Source organism: Calonectris borealis, chromosome 4 (assembly GCF_964195595.1).
Source record: "Calonectris borealis chromosome 4, bCalBor7.hap1.2, whole genome shotgun sequence".
Lineage (NCBI taxonomy): Eukaryota > Metazoa > Chordata > Aves > Procellariiformes > Procellariidae > Calonectris > Calonectris borealis.
Window position 1 is genome coordinate 73,484,994 of NC_134315.1, and position 26,293 is coordinate 73,511,286.

Sequence of the window (26,293 nt, forward strand, 5' to 3'; positions counted from 1 at the left end):
TTCTATGCAGCTTTTTTAAGTTAGGGGAGTCCGGTTTCACAAAAGGGAAAGTGGAGAACGTGCCTCTGATTGTCGTTAGGTTTTCTGGAAGTGTAAAGGGGTATGAAGCAAAGGACAGAACTGAAGCCGGGAGCCTGGCGGTATTCTCCAGACTTGCATTATATGTGATGTTCACTAGTGCATTAGGTGGGAACAAGCACTGAGGGGATGGGAAGCAAAACATGGTTCCTGCCCCTTACAATGGCATACCACGATCTTTGTGCCAGGCTGGGACATAGCATTACCTGGGCTCAGCGCAGATTTTGGAGCTCAATGGATCTTAATGCCTGAGCAATAGCTTCATTCCAACAACGCTGCGAAAGTTACTGGCAGGAACAGGCTCCTCTTCTGTACTTTATAAGGAAAATTCACTGTCTCTCCGTTTTTTTCTTTTCTTATTTTTCCGTCTTTCCTGAAAAAAACAACAATAAAAATCACAAATCTTAACTCCTATCTAACGTTTCATACTTAAGCATTTCATACTTGTAAACAAAACGACTGAAAGCTGTCAGTTGGAAATGTCATGTCTGCTGTCAACGGTTCATGAATAATTGACACTGAGATTACCTAGGGAAAGCTGCAATTATCCTGACTCATTAACATATGAACTAAGCCTGGTTTTGTTCTGCGGTTGTAGGATTTTCATTTAACTCCTTGATGTAGCAGGTAAAAAACATCCCGGCAGGATGTTGCTATAAAAAGAATAAATCTGAATGAATAAACAAAACCTCAGAACTATGAATATGTATCAGAATTTCAAGCAGTGTTTCATTTAATCTTGTATATACTCTTGCTACAGTATTATTTTACAGAGAATATCGCTGTGATAAATTCGTTTGCTAGCCTAAGGCTTGGAGGATAGCTCTTCTTTGGACATATATATGCATATGAAATAGAGATATCAATGGGAAGATCTTCTTACCCATGTTCATATTTTCATACCAAATGCAGCTGTAGGTGTCTACTCAGAAAGCAGAAATAGTTGGTGATCAATCAGAGCACAAATAGAAAAAAATTCAAGCAAGCAAAGTCTCCTGGCTGACGACAGCATCAACAGAGGGAAAAATATTTTTTATAAGAACTCCCTTTTGAAAAACAAAAAGTGTTAACTTGATTTGACGACTAAAGTTTAGCAAATCAACATTTACGGCTGAAACAAGCGAGCAAAGAAATTCTACAAGCTGGGAAAAGCATGTAAAGAAACAAACCCACGATATTTACAAAGATAATGTAAATTATTAACTGCTGCTTCAGAAGCAATATACGTTAAATGCTTTCTCTCAATCTGTACGATATGACAGACTCAAAATTTTTTAGCTGCTCTGCAAAGTTGTAGGGTAGCCTTGAGGTTTAGGTTACAGACCGAGTTAAAAGTTCTTTTTCTTGAAAAAAGCCCTTTGAATTGTAAGTTGAAACCATGAAGCTATTTCCCACAAGTAATTACCATTTTGGATGCCCCTCACTGCTGGTCCCATTGCCTTTAGAAGCATACCACGAATTGGAGGCCATCATATCAATCTATAGAGCTGAATTATAACTTCTTTGGTATAATGAGCTCTCTTTGACAGCCGCACAGAGTCAAAGTCATTGTTCAGAAAGGATAACCAAGCTATTGCCTCTCAAGTGTAATACACTTCATTAAAATGCAAGTCATTTCTTTAGACACACATTTACTGAACTTCAACCCCTCATAAATCTTGTAACATTTCATTTCTTGTTCACAGCTCTGAAATCTTTAAATTGGGGCCTTTGGTAACTTTCCTCATAACCTCAAAACACATATACGTTTTTCCCTTCAGTCTTTTCGTTTTTCTTCTTCTTGTAAAAAATTGCAAGAGAAGATGACAAACAGTTTTGAAGATCTTGCCTGCTTGGCCCTTGTAGCACACCTGTCAAAAGCAATTATTCAGCCACTGGGTCTTCTCACACTGTTGAAGACTTCCTGACATCCGCCCAATTTTTCCAACCTTTAATTTCATATCTTTGTTCTGGGTGACAATATCTTGGAAAAAAGGAAGTCTTTCTTTCTCGTTTTCATAGGTAATTTCTTTTATGTGGCCTTCATACGGTCTTCATTCCCTCTTAGTGATTTAAATACACCACTATCCATCTCAATGCAAACACAGAAAATAAAACAAACAAACAAACAATCCCTACGTGTGTAAATTGAACAGGAGACTAGGGGAATTATGAAGAAACAGAGGCCAGTTCCTGAAGTTTCCTCTCCGTTTTTATAAGCAGTATTCGTCTGAAACTTACTGCATAATAAGTGCCAAAGAAATACCAATGACAATGACAGATATCTATTTCATCTTCTCCAATAATTCTATATTTTTATCCGAATCCTCTTTCATCTTTGAGTATTGATGTGGTTCTTCTACTTCTTGGTCATTACAGTTCCTCTAGGATCACACACAATGGCCTAGTCACTGTTTCTTCAAAATACAGCGTGAGCCCGGTAACAGATGGCTGATGCTCAGATTTCCTTCTTAGAGTGATTCAGCATTAAGCAATGTAATACGTATTCCTATAATGGTACAGTTGTATATACTGTATTGCATTCAGTACCCACAATTCTCAAGGAGCAGGGCAAACCTATTTAAAAAGATCTTAATATTTATATTTACTCCCACTGCCACGTAATTCTGCAGTGATCTCTAGAAACTGTCAAATGATAATCACTTTATATAGCTGAATACAATTATGCATCATTTTTTCCCATGATCTGTGGAATGAAATCAATTGTATATGAATATAAACAAAAACAACACAATGTGTTCAAAGGCATTTGTACGTATAATCCATATGAGTCCTCAGCATTTTGCTTGTACTCAGGCAGAACCAGAAAACCCTCAGCAGACATTTCCCAGAAATTATCTAAATTTACCTTTTATTGGGATTGATTATTGCTTATGTACAGAAATTCATACACAGCGATGTAGGGATGTGTGTGTGTGCATGCATCAGACACATATACATATGCAATCTGTGCAATATGCCTATACATACCTCTACAAAATCTTTCAGCACAGCTATTGTTTTAAGCGACCTGAGGGTGGCTTTCCAGTCTCTGGAATTTAAATGTCTCTCTCTGTGGAGACTCGGAACAAGACAAGAACTTTAACTGAAGATTAAAGTGGAGCGCAAGCCTTGCGCACAGAAACATCACTTATTCATGAGCACTTACATATGTAATGCTGTAAGTCAGCAGAGTGAGTATGTTTCACCACACTAGCCCTAAGTAAGTAGCTCTTCGTTTCTCTTATTTCCTAAGAGTCAGACACTGAAACCCATTCTTTAAAGATGTATTTCACGTATAGTCTAGTGGTCCTCTTTTAACTAGCAAAACCTTTTACACGGTAACGTTTCTCATTTTAAGAGACTTTTTAAAATGTTGAGGCAGCGATTTACACAAACGGCAGTCACTGGCTATTACTTAATAGAAGACCACATTAAGGAAAAAGGAACAGAAAATAGAATGTAAAGTTTCCACTTGGAGGCTGTAGTAAAGCTGACAGTCTAGTAGAAAAGCCTAATCAGTACATAAGAGATTCAAGGTTGCCAGCAATTAATTCTAACAGCAAACTGAGCATATTAAGGGGTCTCGGTCAAATCCTAAGAGTCTTGCAAAAATTTAACTTAATCTTTGCCTTCCACTGAGAGCTTGCCAGGGTCTAGACCATCATCGTATGGGGGAATGTAAAATCCCCTTGCACTATTTTCTATAACTTATGAAGCATAGGCTAGACACCTATGGAAAAAAAGAAGGGGGGGAAAAAACCCCAAACCCTACCCTTCACATTTCGTTCCTTCACAGAAGGAGCACCTATTCTTCTTTACACCCCATTTCTTTCAGCTGGTTTAGCTCCCCCTTTTTTTAGTCATTCTTTTAGGTATTGGTAAACTCAAGATGTCAGACATGACTTTAACTTTGTCATGCTAGCACATTTGCAGCTATGTTCCTGTCACTTTTTAATTCTAGCTTTCAATCAGAAACTCTTACGGTTACTTCCTAGCAGCATAATTTTACAGGCTGAGTAAAGAGCCTAATTCTACCCCAAACTGATAATACACAGCATTTCTCAGAGAATTATCATTTTCACCCGGCTTCAGTGACGAGCGTAGAAACTCAAATATCTTGTGTTCAAGAGGATTATCTTACAAAGGCAAATTAATTTGAGTGATGGCTCACAACATTTTCGTTTTAACTTGTAAGTAGCACCTGAGTGACTCCATCAGCCCCCTTCTTACCGTGCCCTGAAACGGAAAGAGCCACAGAGACTCTTCTACTGGCCACAGGACAGCTAGAAATGATTGCAGACTTTTAGCATAAAAGAATATAATGATGTCTCCATCTTAACGTCCTTAAGATTGCGTGATCATCTGACAATGACAAAAAGGAAAGCAATGGTCTCCAGTGAACCCACAGGCACTGCTGCCCATCTGCTGCTCCTTTCCCTGCTGTTCCCCAAATCCATCACTGGGGGAATGTTTCCTCACAGGCTGGCTGCGGAGCTCTCTGCTCAGGAGTATTTGTGGCCATCAAACAATGCTACTTGCATCACTTGACTTTCCTCTACAAGAACTTCATCCCTTGCTCCTCAAAACCCAAAGAGAACTTTCACATAATATACCGTCTCTCACTGAAATAAATGAAAAGGAGTTTTGTGGATAATCAAGACAACGTACATTTTATTCCAAGCAATATTATAATTCCTTGTTTTAGAACACACATGGAATACACATCTAGATGAGAAATTAATACACAAATTATTAAGAAATGGGGAGGCACATTTGTCGAAGTTTGGAGGATTTACAGAATCTGCCAATGGGTGGGAAAAAAGCAGCAAACCATTCTCAGTTATTGCACTTATATATTAAATGTGCTGGTTTGGTTGGGGCTTTTTTTGTCGATGTTTTTGTTGGGTTTTTTTGGGGTTTGTTGTTTTTTGGGGTTTTTTTTTGTTTTCATGAAATACCTTTCAGGCGACGAAGAAGAGGATGTTTTTTTCCTATTGTGTTTCTGTATAATGTGTCAATTGATTGCAAATTTTGGTGTGGCTGTACTGTTAGAAGCAGCAAGTCTTAAGTGAGAGAACATCTGAGACCACCCTTTTTAATAGACCTAACATCCTTGATTCATTCAATCTTACCTTCTAGACCCTTTCCTTTAGCCGTTCCTTTCTTTTCAGCTACCCTATAAGCTCTGTTCAGTTAAACTGTACCATTCCAGTTCTCCAAAGGGGGCACAGTAAAATCACAGGCACAGGATCTAGGATACCCGGGGCTGGGAGGGACTTGGGAGGTCTCCAGTCCCACTTCTGCTCAAAGCACTGTGTCAAGACTGGATAACGCAGGGCTGCGCCCGCTCAGGTCCTGCAAACCTCCGAGCACCCCAGGATGAAGCTGATGAGGCCCAGTGAGTTTGACAGCACCTAACTTAAACTTTCTGTGACTTGTTTCTTTGTAATTACAGGCTTGAGACCTTTCTTCTTATAATCAATAGTAACTGCGCTAACTAGATCCTTTTTTAGTGGGAACTGAAAATTAAATAATCAGCTTTCAGTGGCATTGCTTGCTGATAATTTTCTCAAGCACTGGACCAACATTTTCTTTCACTTTCTTCCAATAACAACATACGATGCTTGCTGTTAATCCTGGTGTCTCTTGTGAATTGCATTTCATGTATGCCTTTGTTTTCCTTAATTCTTATTTAAACTTAGGCTGCAAACTTTGTATTTTCTGTGTGCCCATTCATCTAAATGCAAGCTAAAAACCAAAATGTATTTATTTTTCCCATATAGTCAATATTTTCCAGATCTGCAGTTATTCTTACATCTGCAGAACTGTGGATGAAAGGATTTATCAGGTAAGCATATAGGAAAAAAATCTATGAGGAATGTTTGATGTATAGAAAAAAATAAAAATCAGTTTGCTTTTTCTTGCTCTTGACCTGACTGCAAAATGTGATACACATTAATGTGTTACAATCTATTTTCTTTTCTTTTTAACTTATAATCAGGTTCCAGGGTTAGTTTTTTGTAGGACATATTTGAAAAAGAGAATAATTCACGACTCCAATTTCCCTTTATCTTGTTATATTGATAGTGGAGAGATGGGGCTGCTGAAGCATTACAAAGTCATTTTATGTTATTTTGTTGATGTTATTGTTGTTTTATTATTAAATGATTTCTTCTTCTTTTGGGTTTTCTTACACATGATGATTCATATCCTTAATAGATTAAAGGATAGGTTTATAGAAATGTGTGACCAGAGCCGTAAGACTGAATTATGTGTGAACAGATGAAGACACAGCTTAAGTACACAGAAGAGATTAAATCTGCAGCGTAAGAATAAAGAAAATTAGAAAAAAATAGTCTTAAGGATATTAGAGATCTCAGGTCGTCTTCTCCTAAGCTATATTGTTAGACTAGGTCAAACTAAAACTGCAAAATCAAAAAAAAAAAGCTTGTTATACTTAGGTAGAAACATCAATATTTTAGAAGTATCTAAACCATAAATGATACAGGGGTTTGCAATATTGGTAAAAGATAACAAGAGCAAAATGTAATTGAGGCAGCTTTAGTCTGTGGGTTGCAAAAGAAACATTTGTCCAAATAGTTTTTCATTTCTCTCCTTATTGCTAGTTAAAGGAGCTTTTATTTTTTTGAAACCAGCAAGCAAGCCACTTCTCATCAGACTGAAATGCATTTGAAGACTGTGTTTTTAGCAATGTAACAGCAACAACAGCATCCTAGATGGAGAGCTTTATTAGTGTTATTACTAAAGAAGGTAGGACTTGGACGGAGACGGTGAAGTGGGCATAACCAGCAATTGTGGGAAATAAAAGTATTATTACTGCCATTGAAATGCAAACAGGTCAGGAGCACTGAGAGAAGGAAAGATCAAAAGTTCCACCAGACTCAGCGGTCAGACTCAACCCTTAAGCCTTGCAGTTGTTCTTTCCTTTTTAAGTATTGAAAATACAAATCAAGAGGGTGGAAGAAGAAATTGATAAGCATCAGTGTTCTGTGCAAAGATTTTTTTAAAGTGTGTGTGGACATCCTGAGCTCTTTACCAAAACGTATTGCAATAATAAGTAGGAAATTAGCTATTTGAGGGTAAATAACTATCTTTCCATCAGAACTTGTTTTTCAAGTTAATCTTTTCCAGCATTTCTGTATGCAGATTTGTATGTAATACATTCTGAACTAGTGGTTGGTCAGACAGGATTATTTCAGTTCCTTTGAGACAAATCTGTTTTCTTAAGGGCCCTCTTGCTGTACATAAGTATGTGCGATTGTAACAAAAAGGAACTACAAAAATATGAAGAGCTGGTATTTTATAACTTTCAGCAGAGGGCTTGTGCTTCTAAACACTTCATTGTTTCTGAAAACCTGGAGTGGATAATAAGCCAATTTTATGTCTGAAATCAAAAGGGTAAATAAATGATGTGTACAGAAAACCATGTGAAACAGTCTGATACTGCAAACGTGATTTCAGCAGGAGGTTAGGAATGTAAATAGGAGTTAAGAACCCCTGCTGAACCTGGAGCAGGTTAACTTTATATACTTGCGTAATATTTAAATCGATGAGAATTCAATATAACATTAAGTAATCTCATGTTTAAAGGAATAAAGCTGAGATGATTCTTCTCGATTATGTGCAGTTACTTACACATTATTTTATATCCTTTTATTTTCCTATCATTTAAATTCACAGTTCAGTTTTCCTTCTGGTTTGCTGAACTGAATAAATGTTTGGTTTATCGATATTTTGTGAATAATGAGGTCCACTAGAACACTCTCATCACTCATAAAATATCAGCGAGCTCCATGTTTATTTAGCACAATAGACGCAATTTGATTTCTAAGTTGTTAAATGAAAGAAATTTGATCTTATTGACATTTGTAAGTGACGAGTATCACTCACCTGTAATAAGTATTCTGTTTGACACGTCAGACTATTATTTTTACAGTAGTATAAATACATTTGATTTTACCAATTCACTTAAAATGGTATGGTCATAATATATATGAATACTTCCCATATCTAAATACAGATTTTGATTAAAACATTTTTGTTGTACATATTTTTTTTACAGAATACAAAATTACTACTGTATTTGACAATTTTACATGCCTATGTCACATACATTAATTGCAGTCATATGTAAACAGATACACAAATAGTCCATCCTGTTATAAGAAAGGAGAAAAAGCCCCGCTCTGTTTCATCCCGGTCAGCCTAAATAAGGGTTTCCAGGGTGTTCCCCGTTCTGGATCCTGAACAGGAAGGAAATCAAGGCTTCAGGTAAATTCAGTTTCAAAGCCTGAATCAGCTTCCTCTAGGCCAATATAATCTCTGTGTGATATTTCTGGTAATTAATCTCTGGCAACTAAGAAATATCCCAAGTATGTTGTGTATATAAAAAGCAAAACCATCATCAGAGTTACCGTAGTTTGAGAAGGTTGGATAGAAATAAACAGTTCTTCTAGCTTTAAGACAGTAGGGCTGCTGCAGATCTCTAGCTTGAAGAATCCTATCAGAGTCACTGGTCTCAAGAGACCCTCTCTTCCAACCACCACTAAAAATGAAAAAAGTGCCTGATCTGTTTGTCATTGGTAAGTGTTGTGTTTCTCACATAGTTTTATAGATATATATGTGTGTGTGTGGTTACCCCCGACTTTGCTTTCTTGTTTCCTGTACAAAACTTTGACATGTGACAAGCCAGGGTGTTTCACAAACACTGCGTCTCTGGGCAAATGAAACAAAAAAGACAATTAGATGGCACAGTTGTAGCATGACATATTAAATTGTCTTTTAACTTACAGCTTTCAATTTTACACTTGAAAAAAAATGCAAATGTATATTCTCATATTGAAAGATGCAATGGGTAGTCAGATTATGACTACCAATTATATTCCAGACGTCAGGTTTCTTGCAGCAGCAAATGTTTCTTTAATAGTCTATAGAACTTTTACAAGATTTAGTTTGGGCAAACCTACAGTTGTCAAAAGTTACCCTTTTTTGCCAAAATCATCCTTTCAGTCAACCAAAAAATAACGGTGTTTTCTCAGTCACTTTGAAGCTTTTAAAATCTTATCTTGAAACTTATGGTATAGAAACCTATCAAGAAGTAATACTGAAAGTGACATACTGCATTTCCAAGGAAGAAAATATACACTTATAATGAAAGGTTTAGACTACATTTACCTTTATAATGTCATAGATAAATGAGAAATTACATTTTAGGCTATTCCAAAACGTTCATGATTTAACGCACCAGAAGGCTACTACTGATTATGGAGGTTGTCCTAGTTATCAAGGTACAATCTGTAACAGCTGTGGCATTATAATAGTAAATATATCTGCATTTGCACTTAAACATAAAGCATGGAATAATTTCTCTAACAGTTAATTAAGACAGTATCTTTATGACCTACTAACCTTTGCTATATCTGATAGTGGGGAGTTAAAGGAAGAATGTTATCGAGTCTCAGATTATCAAGGCTACATCAGAGACGTCTTTTTACAGCCTTTAGGTAGACAATAACAGTAGATTTATACTGTTTTGCTATTGATTTTAAACACCACATATAATCAGTTGAGGAGGTGCTACCCATGGGAGACCTATAGTGTTAGAAGTCTCAGAATGGTTGCAGCAATGATCTGGTTTTTATTTATTACAATAGTACTGATTTTTTATGTGTCTGAAGCAGTGCCACCATTTCAGTTGCAGAACAGTTTTAATTGTGATCTGACAGTTTTAATCTTGCACCCAAAAAGTTCAGAAATGTGTTAGAAACATCGGTACTTATAGCTGATATTAGCATTGTGTCATCTTCAAATGCCATAATCATTTAAGGCCAAAAAGATACTGTCATCCACATTGATTTTATTTTGACTTTTTTAAAGCAATTTGGGACAGACTAAGAAAAAAGCTATTAATTCTTATCCCTAAGTATTTCCAAGTATTAACAAAACTGCTTAACTGTATTAAGGAGGCTCAAATATATTAAAAAATTTGTTAGTCACCAGAACTCAGTAAGCAATGTGTGGGAAAGAACTTATTTAACAGAAGAAATCAGCCTAGAAGCCCATTACAAACTCCTGCCTTCAAATTTGTGTGTAAATATTAAAACTAGTGAAATGCCATCGTACAAACAGTAACAGAGAAGGTAAGCAAGAAGAATCTCAAAAGAAAATTCAGATAATAGGAAAGTTTTTGCAAAAGTGTTTGTTAGTTTAGTTTTCAGTATTACCATTTTTAATAGCGAGTCATAAAATCACATCAGCAAAAAGCACATATGAAAGAAAAATAATTATTTCAGACCAATCTAATACATAAACTTAGCTATCCAATAAAATAATGAACTACAAATAACATTTCTCAAAAATCACTGACTTTCATAACTTTGAGTCAGATTACCAGAGTGTTATTTTTCACCTCGTCTTTTTTTTTTATTAGAATTTTTGTTAATCTTAGAGAGGTTTTTTTTTTCTTTTTTTTTTGTTCAGGATATTGTATTTTTGAAGCAAGGAAGAGCTACGCGATACGGAATCTTGCCAACTTCCGATTAATAATAAAAATGTTAAAGAGTACCGGACTGTAATATAATGATAAGATTAAACTGTGAAACAGGTTTGATTATAAAACACTTGGTCTGAAAAAAATGTAAACCTGATGTAAAAGGTTATATATTATGGCAAAGGAGGAATAATAAACCAACTTATGCATATACTAAAAGTTAAATATTCAATTACATTTTAGAAGTCATCCTTATCAGTGAAACACACTTGCTCTACCAAAATAAAAGTTGCATAATTGGAAATGAAAAAGTTATAGCTCTGCCCTTCAACTTTTTCCAAGGTGCCTGTTGATTTTTCTCTGGAAGAACACTTGAGATTATCTTATTTCAGGGGGAGAAAAAAACAACTTCCATTTTATTCAGTCATTTTCTTCTTAACTGAGCTACACTGTTCCCATAAACTTCTCCAGTGCACGCCGTATTTCAGGATAAGTATTCAAACCAGTAAACCATAGACCTACATGAACATTTGCTTATTCATTTTGCATAGGGGAAAAATGCAGCACACAGCTTTTCTATACACACACTCATACAATACTTTTTGGTTTGATTATTCAGTCAGTTTTGAGTATGTGAACTTTACGCTTCTGGTAAAAAGTGCTTTCAGGTATCATGGTTGGTTTATTCAGGCTTTTATAGAGACATCGCTACCTCCTAATTCAGTTCCCAACACAAACACAACATATTAGTTTCTGCAGAATGATCAAATACAGTGGATGTTTGAATTAGATAAAATCAAAACATTAAATTTGCTGAACGGTACAAATATTTGACTGACAATTCATTTGCTCATCGCTGATTGAGAACAGGTTTTGCAAAAGCCTTCTCAAACCTAGAACAAACTCTAGGACTTAATCCCACTAATCCTCCAAAGCTGAAAAACCTAAAAAATATCAAGTTCGTTTTGCAGCATGTCCTGTTGGTCATGCAGGTCAGCAGATTCAGGCCCTAGAAAACAAAGTGGTAGGATAATGGGTCAAGCTGAAAGCTGAAATGCATTTTTTTGGGTCCCAGAATCTAACCAGGTAACATTATGGCTCATGCATCCGAATTTAGAGGCATGGATCTAAACACTCTCTTTCCATCCTCAGGATTTAAATAGCGTAAAGCGTTCAAAAACTTGTAAGGGGGGCTGGCTAGCTGGCTCGTCAAGGGATTGAAACAGCCAGGGATCACTGTGGCTCAGAGGAGTCACTGGGGAGCGCATTGGTACCTCCCATGCTGACACCCCCCTCCCTCATGCGACTGTTCGCTTACTTGGTATTGTTTTAACAAATCCTTTCCACCTGTACTTTTTAATTCTCCTGTCATATTGAGGATGTCTCCTAGTTTTCTGCTCAAGGCAGAAGTTCTTATTTGTTAGGCACCTAAGAAGATTGCAGAAGACACAGTTTTAGTTCAGCATCACTAGGTTTTCTTATCTAGTTGAAAACGCACAGACTTCTGCAAAAAGTTCATTGAAGGAAATGTAAAGTGAGGAGCTAGGAGCCAAAAGATCAGTGCAAAGCAATGGGGGAGAGGGAATAAAAAGCGTAAAAATAAAGCAAGATTAAATTAGCCGCAACTAGCCAAAAAAATGATCTGAGCAAGGTAACAATTTATGCTAAGTATGCTATGCACTACTTATTTTGTGTTTTTTCCCCAGTAAAAAGGAGCTGAATGATTGATGCAGTCCCACTCTTCTTTGGACCATGAGAACATGCCACTTATTGCTGTGGACTAATAGACATCACTTCCATTAAAAGTAAGAAGATGACATTTTCTCCACCTCATCATATGAATGTTAGGAGATACCATGATAAAAGCCACAAGGTTAAAGGAAAATATCTAATTTTATGGTCTGTTACCACCATAATTTTCAGGATTTCAGAAAAATGTTTTTGTTTCTACTCTACTTCTATTTAAGATATGGTATTGGAGGTTTTAATTTAGATAATGTGCATACCCTCATATTTAAAATTAAAATACTCAAAGATTTTCTAGATCAGCAGGGAAACGATTATATTACGTGCTGGTATGCTGTTGATCCTTTATAGATGTTTACGCAGCACTCAGCATTTATTTTCCATTTTGTTTTCTGCATCTAATGAGGAATTCTTTAGTGCATTTCCCCATGAAGTGCAGTTCAGAATACTCTACTCTTAATGTTGTTTCAAATTTTCTCTTCTCAACATGCTGTTTTATATGCAATAATCTAGATATCACTGCAGCTGTCTTTCTCCATGGACAATTTGCACTGTTCTAGTTCAACAACAGTTAGTTTCTATGCAATACTATATTGGTTCTGTTACTTTCTTTAATAATTAAGAAAGTAAGCAGAAAGAAAATAAGCTTTAATGTGATTTTTGAGGAGGCAGAACAGGAGGTGTACGACACTACTTCTGTATGCTGATTGGCCTCGATCATACCATCTCCTGCAATATTCTCCATTTTGCCCACATAGATAAAGGAACACCGACAGCTACTGTTTGTTTAAAAAAAGATAAGGCCGCTAAAGGTTCAGCAGACTTTAATTTTGGAAGAAAGCTCTTCATAAACACTTACCTGCATAACTTCATGGTTAACTGAAAATATGCTCGTACAGCATCTTTACAGGTTATTGTTACACAGCTTGCAAAAGCCTAAACCTATTCCAAACGTCAAAATAAATGCTAAGAATACCTTCAGGCTATGAAAAAACCCACTGAGACTGGGCTCATTTCATTATATTTCATTTCATTTCATCAGACTTCACTCAAAGCAACTAAAAATATAAATTTAACTTTCACATGTAAAAAGAGTCTTTATATTATCAACTGTCTGCTGAATTTTGTATTACTTTTCAGTAAGTTCCCTCCTTTTAAAAATGCTGTAATCTATTCCATCTATTTGCAATAGTGTTACTGTATTTTAGCAAAACAAGTCAACGATACATCACCTTTCCAGCCAAAGTGTTGTAATATGCATTTGCTGTACCATAATTAAGTATCTCCTTTCCTCCTTATTGAACCTCAATACTTTTGCTGCACCCATTTTGCAATTGTGTTAATGTGCTTCTTAACAGCATCTCATGGTAATAGTTTTGCTCCAGATGCTTGAAGAAGAGCTTTGTAAAACATAGAAGTTTTGATGCATATGAATGCTAATAGAGTTACTTCCACTATGTGTACATGCTGGAAACAAGACTCAATCATCTGGCCAGTGCATTTTAAATTTGGCAATCTTTCTGCTCAATTGAGATCAGCAGATTGTTGAACATTCATGGGTCAGGACTTTTCATTAGAAGACCCTGGTCTTACGTTCTTGCTTAAAACAATTCATCACTGCCCTTTCCGTCTGAGAAGTTTTACTTTTTGAAAGTTAATTTACTGTATAAAGTTTGATGTGATAGGCCCTGAACCTTCTGCTCACAAGTTAGTTAACATTACATTTTTCCTACTCTTTCTTTTTAAGCTTCAAAATCATGGTTGATTTCCCTGTAATGAATAATTAATAGAGTAAACTGTTCTGCTGGATGAATTAGAAAGGAAACAGAATAGCAAAATAGCCTTTTTCCTTTAGAGTTGGGGTAGAAAAGTGTGATTGTGAAAGAAGAAAATGAATATATGCATAAATGTTCAACTCCTTCACAGACCAGCAGTGGCTATCTGGAGACATCCAGCCAAATTTAGCCGCAGGGCAAACTGGCTCACATTTCATTCAATAGCGTAGAAGTTGCGTACATTGAAGCCAGACTCATGTATTCTATCATGTTCATATTAGCTATATGTAAACAAACAAAATGCCCAGGTTTTGGTACAGATAAACATTCGAAAACTGAATTAGAAGGGTTTACCTGAGGAAATCCCAAAACTAAATACCTGACCTGCGGAAATGCATTATTCCTTCACTAACTTTTAAAATCTTTCTTAGCTCTTCTGAGTTCTTATATAAATCGAATTGTTACATTAAGTGATCACCACAAAAAGTAGAAAGCAAAACAATGAATAAAAGCTAAAAAAGAACATTTGCACTGCATCCGAGGAGCTAAACACACAGCTTCTATATGAATTATTTCACGCTGGCTGCTGACAACAGAAAATATTGCAGCTATGCGTCAGCACGTTCCACAGCAGATCTGTTGAAATCTCTACTTTCTCTCAAAATCCCTGCGTTCTGTTTCTATACCCCAGAAGAAAACCGTATTTTTATATTGACAAATGGTATACAAATTTTAATTGGTATACAAATACTTCAGTCGAATTAAAAAAGAAGTAGCAACAGCAAATTTTACATCAGAAGATGGAAGACGTATGTTTGTTGATACATTGGAATCACCTTTATCTCCAGAACGCCAAGAGTTCTTATAAAAGCAAATATGCAGCATACAACTCATTTTTCAGAATTAGGGAATTCCCTCTTTCTCTTCAAATTTCCCCACGAAATTTCTTTACTCTGTTCTCTGGACTATGAATCAGAATTTCTTAGGGGGATAAAAAAATGCATGCCTCTTGATTCTAAACTAGTAACACTTCCTGAATGAGTCTCTGACATAATTTAAGACGCCTAAGGGTGTAATTACACAAATGAATTATTGAGAGGTAGATTTACTGTATTTTGGCCATTCTGTTAAAAGCCTACATATATATGCTCTTTCTCTGAGGTAGTTGAAGTTATTTTACCTTATATTCACAAAAATACATAGATATTTACACCACATTGTCAGAACCTGGATTTTCTTGGCTTTATGCCTGATCTGGAAAACGTAAATGTAAAGTATTATGCAACAAATATTGATGCCCTATTATTAATATGTTCTTTCTTACATTAGAAAAAAAAAAGAAAAAAAATGCAAACTATTGATTTCAAAATCTGTAGGAGAAACTTCTCATTAGGAAAAACCAATCCCTTTAAAAAGCCCGCTCTTCACTAACATTACACTACCAAAAATTAAAAGCTAATATTTAAAAGTTTCTTTTTATTATTTGCCTCTGAGTTCTGAGCCTTGCAGGGCTTTTCATGATCCTCCTTCATAATCGGGGAAGACAAGAGATTTTCACTATATGAATTCTGAAATAAGTACGTGCTCATATAGCTCCAATTTAATCAGAACTGTAGTGATACTTCTGATTAAAAGTCACATGCCATGCAGGGCAAAAACTGTAAATGTTTCAGTGCATGCAAGGAAGGTCCTCAAGAAGAAATCTCAGTGACCTGAGAGTGCCTTTTTCACTGAATATGATCCTATTAGTCCAGTGCTTCTTCAGTTTTTTCCACATTATGAAATGTCTAACATGTTCTAAGTAGAATTCTTTTTTTTTTTTATTATTGCAAAGGCATAGTTGCTGCAATAGATAGCAACAGGAACACGTATTTGGAAAAATCAATAGTAAGAGCAAAGGTGTGAAACAGCTCGTCCTTTGTCACTGCAGTCTGGTTACTGAGATGAACAAAAAACTTAAGGAATAATGATATACCAAAAGCTGATGAGAAAATGAAAGGCAAGTCATTTCAAGGAATATTTTCTCTACAAAGTTAAGAGTTTTCTGGGGAATAAACAAAAAACAAGAACAAGAACAATTCCCTTTGACCTTTAGATAAAAAATAAAACGTTATGGTCTTCAATTAAGAGAGTGCTACACCATGCAAGTTGCAATTATAATTCTGACTACTTCCACCCCCTTCTATGTGCCAAAGTTCATTGTTAGATTATAACTGGTGTTCTCATAGTTTCCCTTTGAAGATGGTGATAGCTTCATGATGATGATGAATAATGGGAGTTCAAGCCTCACAAAGGAGTCTCATGGCCTATAGAGGGTAATGAGAACGTTCTTACCGCTTTATTTCATTTACTTCAACCTGAATGTTTGTCTGTTCTTACGTCCATTTCCCAAATATTTCTAAAGCTATCAGCAATAAACCCCCTCATATTCTCTGGAATACTTCAGGTGGGTGAGACAAATATATTTAGCTTTGTATTGTAAACAGATAGTGATATACTAACAGTATTTTTAGTCCACCTTTAAATGTAATAAAATTTAAAAAGCGATATTCCTCCCCCCACTTTCAGGTCACCCGTAATGCAACTCTGTATCAAAATAACAAAAAAAAATCTTCCAATGTCAGTATTACAGTAAGGCAAGCATTTACCGTGTTCAATTCACAATTATCTGCTTAATTTCAATCTTCAAAAAGCAAACTAAAAAATGTAAAATGTGAATTGTTTTGCTAAGATTTCAGCAATTCGAATCTGGTGTCTTTTCACTTAAAATTATTCCTTACAAAAAGACATATGCCATCCATTTAAATTTATTATATGGAGGAGGCAGTATATTATCATTACTGTTGGAATGTAAACTTTTGGGTTTCTTGACTTTGTGAATGTTCCAGTAAAATGTATTACCTTTAATAAGACTGGCTTTTATTAAAGCCCACAAATGCACACAAACCCAAAAAGCCTGTAAGTACAGAAGTGCTAGCTGCATATACGGTATGAAACGTGTTCAGGACACCTAAGTCTGGAACGAAGTGGCTAAGTTATGATTTTGAGACCTGACTCTGCCTGCTATACAGTATAGCTTATCCCCAAGGATGCTGTGCCAGCCTGAGCCTGAAACCAGCAGCTCATCAACTGGCAATGCAAGGAACGTCGTTTAATTAACCAAAGCTAGTTTTTGACTTTGTTGGCACCCAGCAAATCATGCCAGCCAGCCACCGCAGCACTCACCAAGGTGCCACCAATCTATCCAGAAGATAATTCAACATAATTGGATAGAATGGAAAGGGAAAAGGAGCTGTTCAGTGAATTCATATATACAGGGCTAATACAGCGAGTAAGCTATTGAAAGCTGATACCATGCTGGCCTTAAACCAGTGTGCTGTGCAGAGGTAAGCCAATGACTCTCCCTGCCCCCCCCAAATTTGTTATATGAACTGTCATTGCAAAACCTCCCAGGAGTATAAGCAAAGCACTTCTACACACACCCAGGGGCTATCACTGTCATGACTGGCTGGTCAGATAAAGCAATTTTACCTCTTAGTGGCATTCTCTAGTCTCATGGCCTCTCCTTGCTCTCAGCTGACATGGCCGAATTGGCTTCGGCCCCTAAATGCTGCTAAATCCCACAGCGATCATGCATCAGAGCTCTTAGCCACGGTAGTTCATAGATCAATATATTAACACAGACTAAAATCAATGATTGTTTGCATTAATATGCTAGATTTTGAATTGCAGCACTTTAAGACCAGACCCACTGCTCTTCAGCCAGATTTGGGACTTGTAAGCACCACTCAATGGATGTGATGGACAGCTGGAGGTGATAACCTCTTAAATTGTCCTAGCTTGGATCAGTAAAGTCTGTCAAACGAACTCATTAAAAACTCCTTTTCTCCTAATGCAAAAGAAGTACCTAGACCTTCCCTACTCCCTAGTCTAGCTTTCTACCCTTCTGCTGCAAGAAGAAAGCATCTTTTATTCATACATCGTGTCTGCAAACTCTTCCTTTCCATCACCTCTGTTTTCTCCATATTTTCCTCAGTTAAACTCAGAATAAACAGCTAATATTTTTTCCCTTGTCCATTATTCAAGCCTTGTCATTCTGTTTAGCTAATCATCTTCTCAGTACCTCTTGGCTTCTGTACTAAATTAAGTCTCCTCTTGACTTTACATAATCTGAACAACATTTAAAAATATACAGTGAAAAACCTAGAAGTTTTCAGCTCAACAACTTTTAATACAGGAAAGTTTTAATAGTATTATTGGTCATGATAACACTTAGAGTTCATTTTTGTTTCAGAAGCATATCCTGTAACTCGGAAAAGCAGACATGAGTTGATGAAAAAGAACTAAAACATCTATTTTGCATGAGTGCCTGTTAAATTCTTCCCCCTACACAAATACTGCAAAATATCATTCATTTTATACATAGAATATCTATTAACTTAATACAAGGCAACAGGACAAATAGCTAACTTATCTGTCATATGGCTGCACAACAGCATGAGCTAATTACAGCAGTCTTTCCTTTGTTTACTGTAAAACATGAGGGTTTTTGTTTGTTTGTTCCTATTTAAATACAGTTGTGGAGAACACAAAGCGTGTAAGATAGGAAGCAGAGCTGAGCATGTCCAAGATTGTTCATGCATTCAGGTTTAACCAGGATGGGGCTACAAAAGAATTTTCTCCCAGGCTAAGCTGCAGTAATTTGAAAATATTTTTGCTTTTTCTTATAGCTTGAAGAGTTAGTTGCTCACTTCACAGGTTCTCCTGACAGTTTGTCTGACAAATTCCTTCTTGCTGCTCCATCGACCTAGGACATCAGTGATCCCCTTCATCTTTTTCATTGCCAGTCCATAGCTTTTGTAGGTTTTTTGCACTAAAGACTGAAGTTTGCTATAGAGTTTCTGTGTCTGTACTGCAGCAGCAGTACGCAGGGTAAGTAGCAAACTGCCAGCTCCTGCAGGCTTCAACTTCAAGTATAGGGAAGGCAAGTATGGACACAAACAGTCTCCCCCTTCAGAATGGCCTTTGGTTTCTGTCCTGTACAAAGAGTTCCCAACAGCAAACTGTATAAGCTGTCTGTTTAGGTACTTTAAGTTGTCACAGATACTCACACTATTTTCCAAATCATATTTTGGCCAAAACTGACTACGGTAAATCACCAAAGACAGTCTACACATACAATTCATTCTGGATTAAGACAGCTGCATAAATGTAAAAACATCTGTGTGAACACAACACAGCCTGGTTAATGGGAGGAAATCCAGATGTTTTACTCCTGTCTTACCTATAAATCATTTTCCGCTTGAGAAAATTAAACTGCAGCTCTGTTTTCGTGCCTATCATTCAATGCTGAAGTGCTTTGGTGGTCCATCTGACAATTTTTACAGCATCTCATCCTATTTCAGTAAGTCACTCCCATGTGTCTACTGCTTGCTGGGCATTATCCCTTGTTTGTATGTCTGTTTTGCTTTTCACTGCAACAATCTACAATACTTTGGTAGTACCTTGAACATCTTGCCTGAAGGGAAGAGAACTCCTCCTTCCCGCCTGCCTGTTGCACTGCTTCCAAAACACAGACACAGCTCAGACATTCTTAGTCTATGGGGGGGAAAAAAAAGTTTACAAATTTTGTAAGATAAGACACAGAAAAGAACATAGTGACTATGCCTGAGCTGGGCCAAAATGCAAGTGCTGTAGACGTGCAATTGAGATAAAGGAATTTGAAGCAGGAGTGCAAGAAGGAGGACCATACTTTTAAGACAGAAAACACATGTCTAACCAGATTCCAGCTCCCAAACCACAAAGAGCTGGACAGGATGCCAGAATACAACTTAATTCCATGTCAACATGGGCAACAGTCATAAAAATATCAATACTGGGACTAATGATTCTTTTTGAAGAATGAACCTGGCATCAGAAACTCCTTCGTTTGCTGGAAATCTGTTCAGGCAGCACATAAATCATTCAGACTCCTTTAACCCTCTTCCATCTCCACTGACTGCTAGAGAGCAGGAAGTTTCCCAGCGCCACAAGGGCAGAGAATGCTAAATAATTGCTACCTTGTTTTCGCGGTGCAAGTCAAACCATACGCGTGCAGTTGCAGACCAGCTCTGCCTGTTTTCCTAAGGGGGGGGGTAGGAAGTAGACTCTATTCTGACTTCAATTCCCACATGCTCCTTGTCAGTCTCTTACCAGTTGCTCAAAATTGTAACCAGCGCGTTGAATAAAGGTTCATTCTTCCCTCTTCCATTTGCCTGGTTCAAATGAAGCCCCTCACGCCCTCCCACCATCCCCACCCCCACGCACTTTGCATGACCCAAGTAGGAATCTTGCCACAGTGACTGTTCATAGGGGAAAGTCAGGTCGCTTTTGCTACCCTCAGTGTTGCCTTCATTATCTGCCTTGCCACGTCCCCTACTTCTTACAAACAGCATGCAGACACAAACACAAAAGACAGAAAACGTTATACAGAACGTGGGTTTTGAGCACATGGTAATATGATAAAAAAAGACAAGCAAAACAAGGATGAAGTAGGGAATTAAAGAAAAAAAAATCAGTGAACATTTATGGTGTGACAATGACATTGTTCAAATGTCTTCTATTTTATGAAGGTAAAGCTCTGAAATTCTTTTGTAAAACAAATCCTAGAAAATTGTTGGGGTTTTTGTGGGAGTTTTTTTGTTGGGTTTTTTTTTCTTTTGTTTAGGGCCAATACATATATTTAAAGAGCTTTTTTAATGTAAGCATAACTTTTAAAGTTTTTTTTTTTTTATTTTTCCCTTTCTCCATTAAACCTTTTATCAACATCATTTCTCATTTAGACCGAGCCATACAATAGTAATTTCCAAAACATAAACAGGCGGCAAGCTGCAAATGCAAATTACCAGGAAACCATCATCACCCTTTTTCCCTTAAAAGCCTGAAATGTTCTGCACAACACAACATGACACAACGATGTCTAAACACGTTGCTGGCAACGTGAAGTGGAGTTTCAGAGACAGAAAGTGTACTAGCCATAATATCACATGAAAGGACTAGTATTTTGCTGTTTCTTGAGCAGGCAGGTATGGTTTTCTAGACAAGTAAGAAAAAAACCAGTGTTATTTTAGTGAACATCATGAATATGTGCCTTACAAGACTCTACTTGCCTTTCTCCTATAGGTGTATGAGATTTGCTCCCATGGATTAGTGCAAGGCTGCCTGAAGAACATTAGATGTAATCACCAACCTGACCTCATCAGAAACTGTATTCCCTTTCTCCCTCAACCTGTGCCCTTCTAATGTCATTAATTAGATATCTGGCCTCATGCAGCCTCCTTAATGATAAATGTAATGCAGTGCAGCAGCAAAACAGCATAAAGACCACATCTATCAGCTCTGTGGGCAAATGGGAGGAAAAGTGAAGAAAGGATTTTCTGTCTTCAGGGAAGACACACTAAAAACAGCAATATTCAAACCCGTGTCATGGAAACAAACTAAAAAGCACTCCAAAACCACCACAACAAACTCCCTTCATGCCCTCACACCAGAAAAGATAAGACACAAAGGGGAAAACCCCCTCTTGTTTACTACCACTGACACTAAACAACACAACAGGACTACAGCAGGTGGGGTTGTGACACCCTCCCCAGAAGACGAATGCTCTCCAGTGTACAGGTTAACTCTGACCGGAGGGTAAAGCCAGGCTCCTGAGAACGCACCCGCCTGAGAGAAGGCAGTCTTTACCAGGATGTCTCCAGCGTAAAAAAGGAAAGTAAGTTCACTACAACGACAGAGGAGGGTTTTACAATGCGTGGACCAACTGCTGAAGGAAAAGGGAGAGTTTCTGATACAAGGAAAGGCAGACGTGCACAAAGACAGTCACCCACACAGAGGATGGGAAGAAAGTCATGTCATTGCCCCGACAAAGGAACGGATTTGGTGCAGGGAACGGTGTGAATGAGGCTTACAGCCGAGAAAGAGACAGGGAATCCTACACGGCAACCACTTGCAGACATTACTTAGCCTATGCCAAAGACGCTGCTTGCTTTATGCATCCAGTTAGCAGTCTTTATGGTCTATCCAGGTGCTAGGGTATACTTAAACCCCACTCCGGGGGGGCAGCTGGTAGTGAGACTTTCTAGGCACAGCAATATCCTCTTCTCTTTAGTTAATTCCTCAATCCCAAATGTCAGCACGGAAATCATGATGCTGCAACCTAGACAGACCCAGTAAGAGAAGCTGTCCTGTTGAATGTCCTCATAATGAATGATTCCTCGTCACCCTCATTCTTACATCTCATTAAGTTTCTTTTCTTTTATGTTATTTTATGTTATTTTATTTTCATTTTTTACTTTTACCACTGATTCCACTTTATAAGCACAAAGTCCTAACAGCTCCTATAGAAGCATTATATTTTCAAGTCAGCCACATAGATCAACATAATAAACATGGAGCCTCAGATTTTATTATTCAGACATGAAAGCGCATTTGGTCTTGAGCACAGGATGCCAACCAATTAATTCCAGGGTACTAAAAGCTAAACGTACACGCACTGAAAGATGTGTGCACAAACAGAAAACAGACTTAAACAGATCTTGTTTAAGATCTGTGCATCTTCCTACAACTACAAACATTCCCATGGGCCATCAGGCCTTGGTTAGTCTAAGGTTAAAATATTTGAGGATAAACAAGATTTTCTTTAAAAACATCTTGCGCTCTCTCTTGTCAGCAGAGGCACACTGTGCTCTATTCCACGTAAATTTGAATCTGTTTTAGAATGTCTCTGATATAAATAATGTCTCTGTGGTCAGAAGAAACTGTTCTTTTTTTATTCATTAAATACTGAGGTTCAGTCAATTTTCCATTTCTAAAGGTACTTCTACTGAGAAAAATGACAGGGTTCACAAGTCGAGCAGATACGTAACTCTTTAAAGTTTTAGCACATGTACATAATTTTAAATTCTCTCATTACATCTACTGATTTCAACAGGAACGTTCCCAACTTAAGCATGAGTGGTCATTGTAGCACGAGGCCCCTGAACAATAGCCTATACTACCAGTGCTGTGCATTGCAATAATCAAATTTTCAAATGTAAATGCTCCACAGAAAAAGCAATATTCTCTCCATTAAGTCACAGCAAAAAAAAGTAAGTCTGACTCATTCTAGCCCTATTTTTAAAGCACTCTTCTAAGTATCTCCCTCAGGCAAGGAAAGAATTTGCAAAGAGTTTTGGTGAAACATTAAAAAAATCTCACTTTTAATGTTTGAAATCTTGCTCATTTCATTTTTTCAACTTGACAGCATTTTTAACACACAGAATGAAGCAGATCAAATTAAAATACCTGCTGCTTTCTCCCTACCTTGATAGATGCTAAATATAATACACCAAATAATGGCTTCAAGGTAAAGAACAGGAGAATAGTGCCAGTTGTGCAGCTGCCTCAAAATACACAGAGTATCATGTGAACTCAAGAACGACATTTGCTACTATTCTACCATAAATGTTACAGTTGCAATTCAGTACTGCACTGACACAAGGCACTGCATGGTTTTATGTTTCTAACACGAAATTATAACTTTTCCAGGTAATTGCAGTACAGCCATATTTCTCTTAGGTTCACAGATAAGGCATTTATGTATATTAAGAAAGAGTTATTTCACCTATTATGGCAAACGGATGAAAGAAATCATCACGCTAATTTCAACATTGGAAAAGTTAAATAAAGGCTATTAATCCTTTACATGAAGTCTAGAGTCATCTATAAATGCCTATTCATATTTAAGGGTACATCTTTTATAGGTGGAGACGAGATTTTTCTATCTATCTCATTTTGGAACTTACAGAACATAATTATTCTTGGCCTTGGGTCACTCTTAGTTTCCTGTTCATGAATCTCTGTAAAACTGAAATATGATTTTGAGGAGTGGCAAATAATAATAGAGAGACTGTAGTATTTAATTTTCTTCCTTTTGAGTTGTTTAAACAAGAAAAACAAATTTTCAAAATATTTTCAGGTAAGATGAAGTACCCTTTTTGTTAAGAATTTCTTTTTTCTACAATATCCAATAAAAATTCAAGAAATAATGTTATTCCTATGAAAAGCATAAATCCAGCAAAAGTAATCCTTTTGGAATTTTACTGTAAGAGTCGGTACTCAGAAAAACAAACAGGTTAAAAAAAATTTAGGCACATTCTGGAAGGTACACTGTAGCGTATGCAGCTATCAAATTGCAATGGCTTCAGAGCGGCTTCAATATGTTTAAAGTTGACAGATGCATTGTTCTTTCTCATGAAGACTAATTTTTTTCTATCCTGTTGATTTTTATTAACATAAATACAAATATTAATCATACAGCAGTAACGTAATGACTTTTTCTTTTGAAGCCCTAACTGTTGCTGAAGTATCTCTAATCCTTTTACAAAATCCAAATATAAACAAGTTTTAACTCACACATCAGAGTTACTCTCAGAAGCTGAAGACAATATAAAGGAATTAACACAATATAGAAATTATGATGTCAAAAAAGTATTTCTATAAGCAATTCAAGGAAGCCAGAACTTCATTATAAGATACAGCAATGTGAAAACCAAAACAACGGTATACACATTTTTGAGCATGTATAGGGTCATACTATTAGACAGTATATGAAACAAAAGTTTGTGGTCGCATAAAGGAGAGTGTCTAAATTCTAAGTTTCCTTTATCTTGAATATAATTTTCACAACAGATGGATGAAAAATTGCCAATTATATAAAGGAAATTATCTTGAATCTCCAACCCTCCATGTGAGATACACTACCCTTTCAAAATGTCTTTTTTGCTTGTTTGTTTGTTTCTTTCCATTAGGCAGAGATGGAGGAAATCCAACAAATACAATGGTACAGAAACCCCGGAAATTGCTTCTTCCTGCTACTGAGCAAGGAGTTTTATTTGATCATGGAAATTGGCTTCTCTTTCTTCTGGTTTTACCTCATTTTTTCTGATGCTTATCCATCTAGATCTCCTTGCTTTTATTCTTTTGAAAAACATCATGCATTTGCAATGACCACAATTTTCCACCCAAGTTAAAACATATGTATGCTTTTTCTCCTCTCCTTTTCCTGCTTACAATGTGGACAACCAAAAGCAGTTGAGCTAAGACAAATCTTTTACTTAATCAAAAACTCACAGCTTCTGGTATTCTTTCATTATCTGGATTCATTGTCTCTAATCATCTTTAGTTCTCAAACCCAGAGGGTACAGGATAACAAGAGTTAAGTGAGTTGCTTAGGGAAAAATCCTTCTAGGAGTAAGTCTAGTTGTCAATATTGAAAAGATAATCTAATAATCTATTATCCCACAGAGATTCATATTTTAATTTAACTTGGCTAATTAGACCTACAACTCTAAGGATCTGCAAATACCCTTTAATGCTATTGATGGTAGAAATCTGACTGAAAGTAAAGCTGTGACATCAGTTAGTCAGACATTTAGATCATCTCTTTGTCTTCTAAATATTTAATGCCAAAAAGCAAGTCCTTTGAGGAAGCGTCATCTTCTAGCTCTCCCGAAAGGAGGTCAAAATAGGTCTCTCATTAGGCCCCTTAGAAAAGAGTCTGATACAACAACCGTAAAGATAAAGCTTAATTTACAAATTTGTTCAAAGACCAGGAAGCTGACATAAGAAATTCCTCAATGGAATATTAAAAACAATTAAAAGCTGGTAGTATTTTGATAGTGGCCTTTCAAGTTCCTCTTCAATATACATTCCAGGCAAAGAGGAATGACTCTTTCCACTCACCAGCTTTTGATAACAGGAGTTTTGAACTTACTTAGCCATCTTTCTTTCAAACCTGTTAAATAAACAACTTACTCTATTAATTTCTCTCATTTCAACTTTTGAATAAAATAGAATAGAATAGAATATTTCAGTTGGAAAGGACCCACAACGATCATTTAGTCCAACTGCCTGACCACTTCAGGGCTGACCAAAAGTTAAAGCACGTTGTTAAGGGCATTGTCCAACTGCCTTTTAAACATTGACAGGGTTGAGGCATCGACCACCTCTCTAGGAAGCCCGCTCCAGTGTTTGACCACCCTCTCAGTAAAGAAATGTTTCCTAATGTCCAGTCTGAACTTCCCCTGGCGCAGCTTTGAACCATTCCCACACATCCTATCACTGGATACCCCGGAGAAGAGATCAGCACCTCCCTCTCCACTTCCCCTCCTCAGGAAGCTGT

General features: G+C 36.8%; 2 long non-coding RNA genes across 2 annotated transcripts in view; one reads left to right on the top strand and one right to left on the bottom strand.

Annotated features, from left to right (window-relative positions):
* Positions 1-295: 295 nt before the first annotated feature.
* LOC142082208 (uncharacterized) overlaps positions 296-26,293 on the bottom strand; it is a 189,918-nt gene continuing 163,920 nt past the window's right edge. The window contains exon 4 of the long non-coding RNA XR_012673615.1: positions 296-451. This is a non-coding gene — a long non-coding RNA (uncharacterized LOC142082208). The remainder of the gene's footprint in view (positions 452-26,293) is intronic.
* LOC142082209 (uncharacterized) lies at positions 5,858-23,807 on the top strand. The gene is made up of 3 exons (XR_012673616.1): positions 5,858-5,908; positions 12,277-12,375; positions 21,253-23,807. It is a non-coding gene; the product is annotated as an uncharacterized LOC142082209 (long non-coding RNA).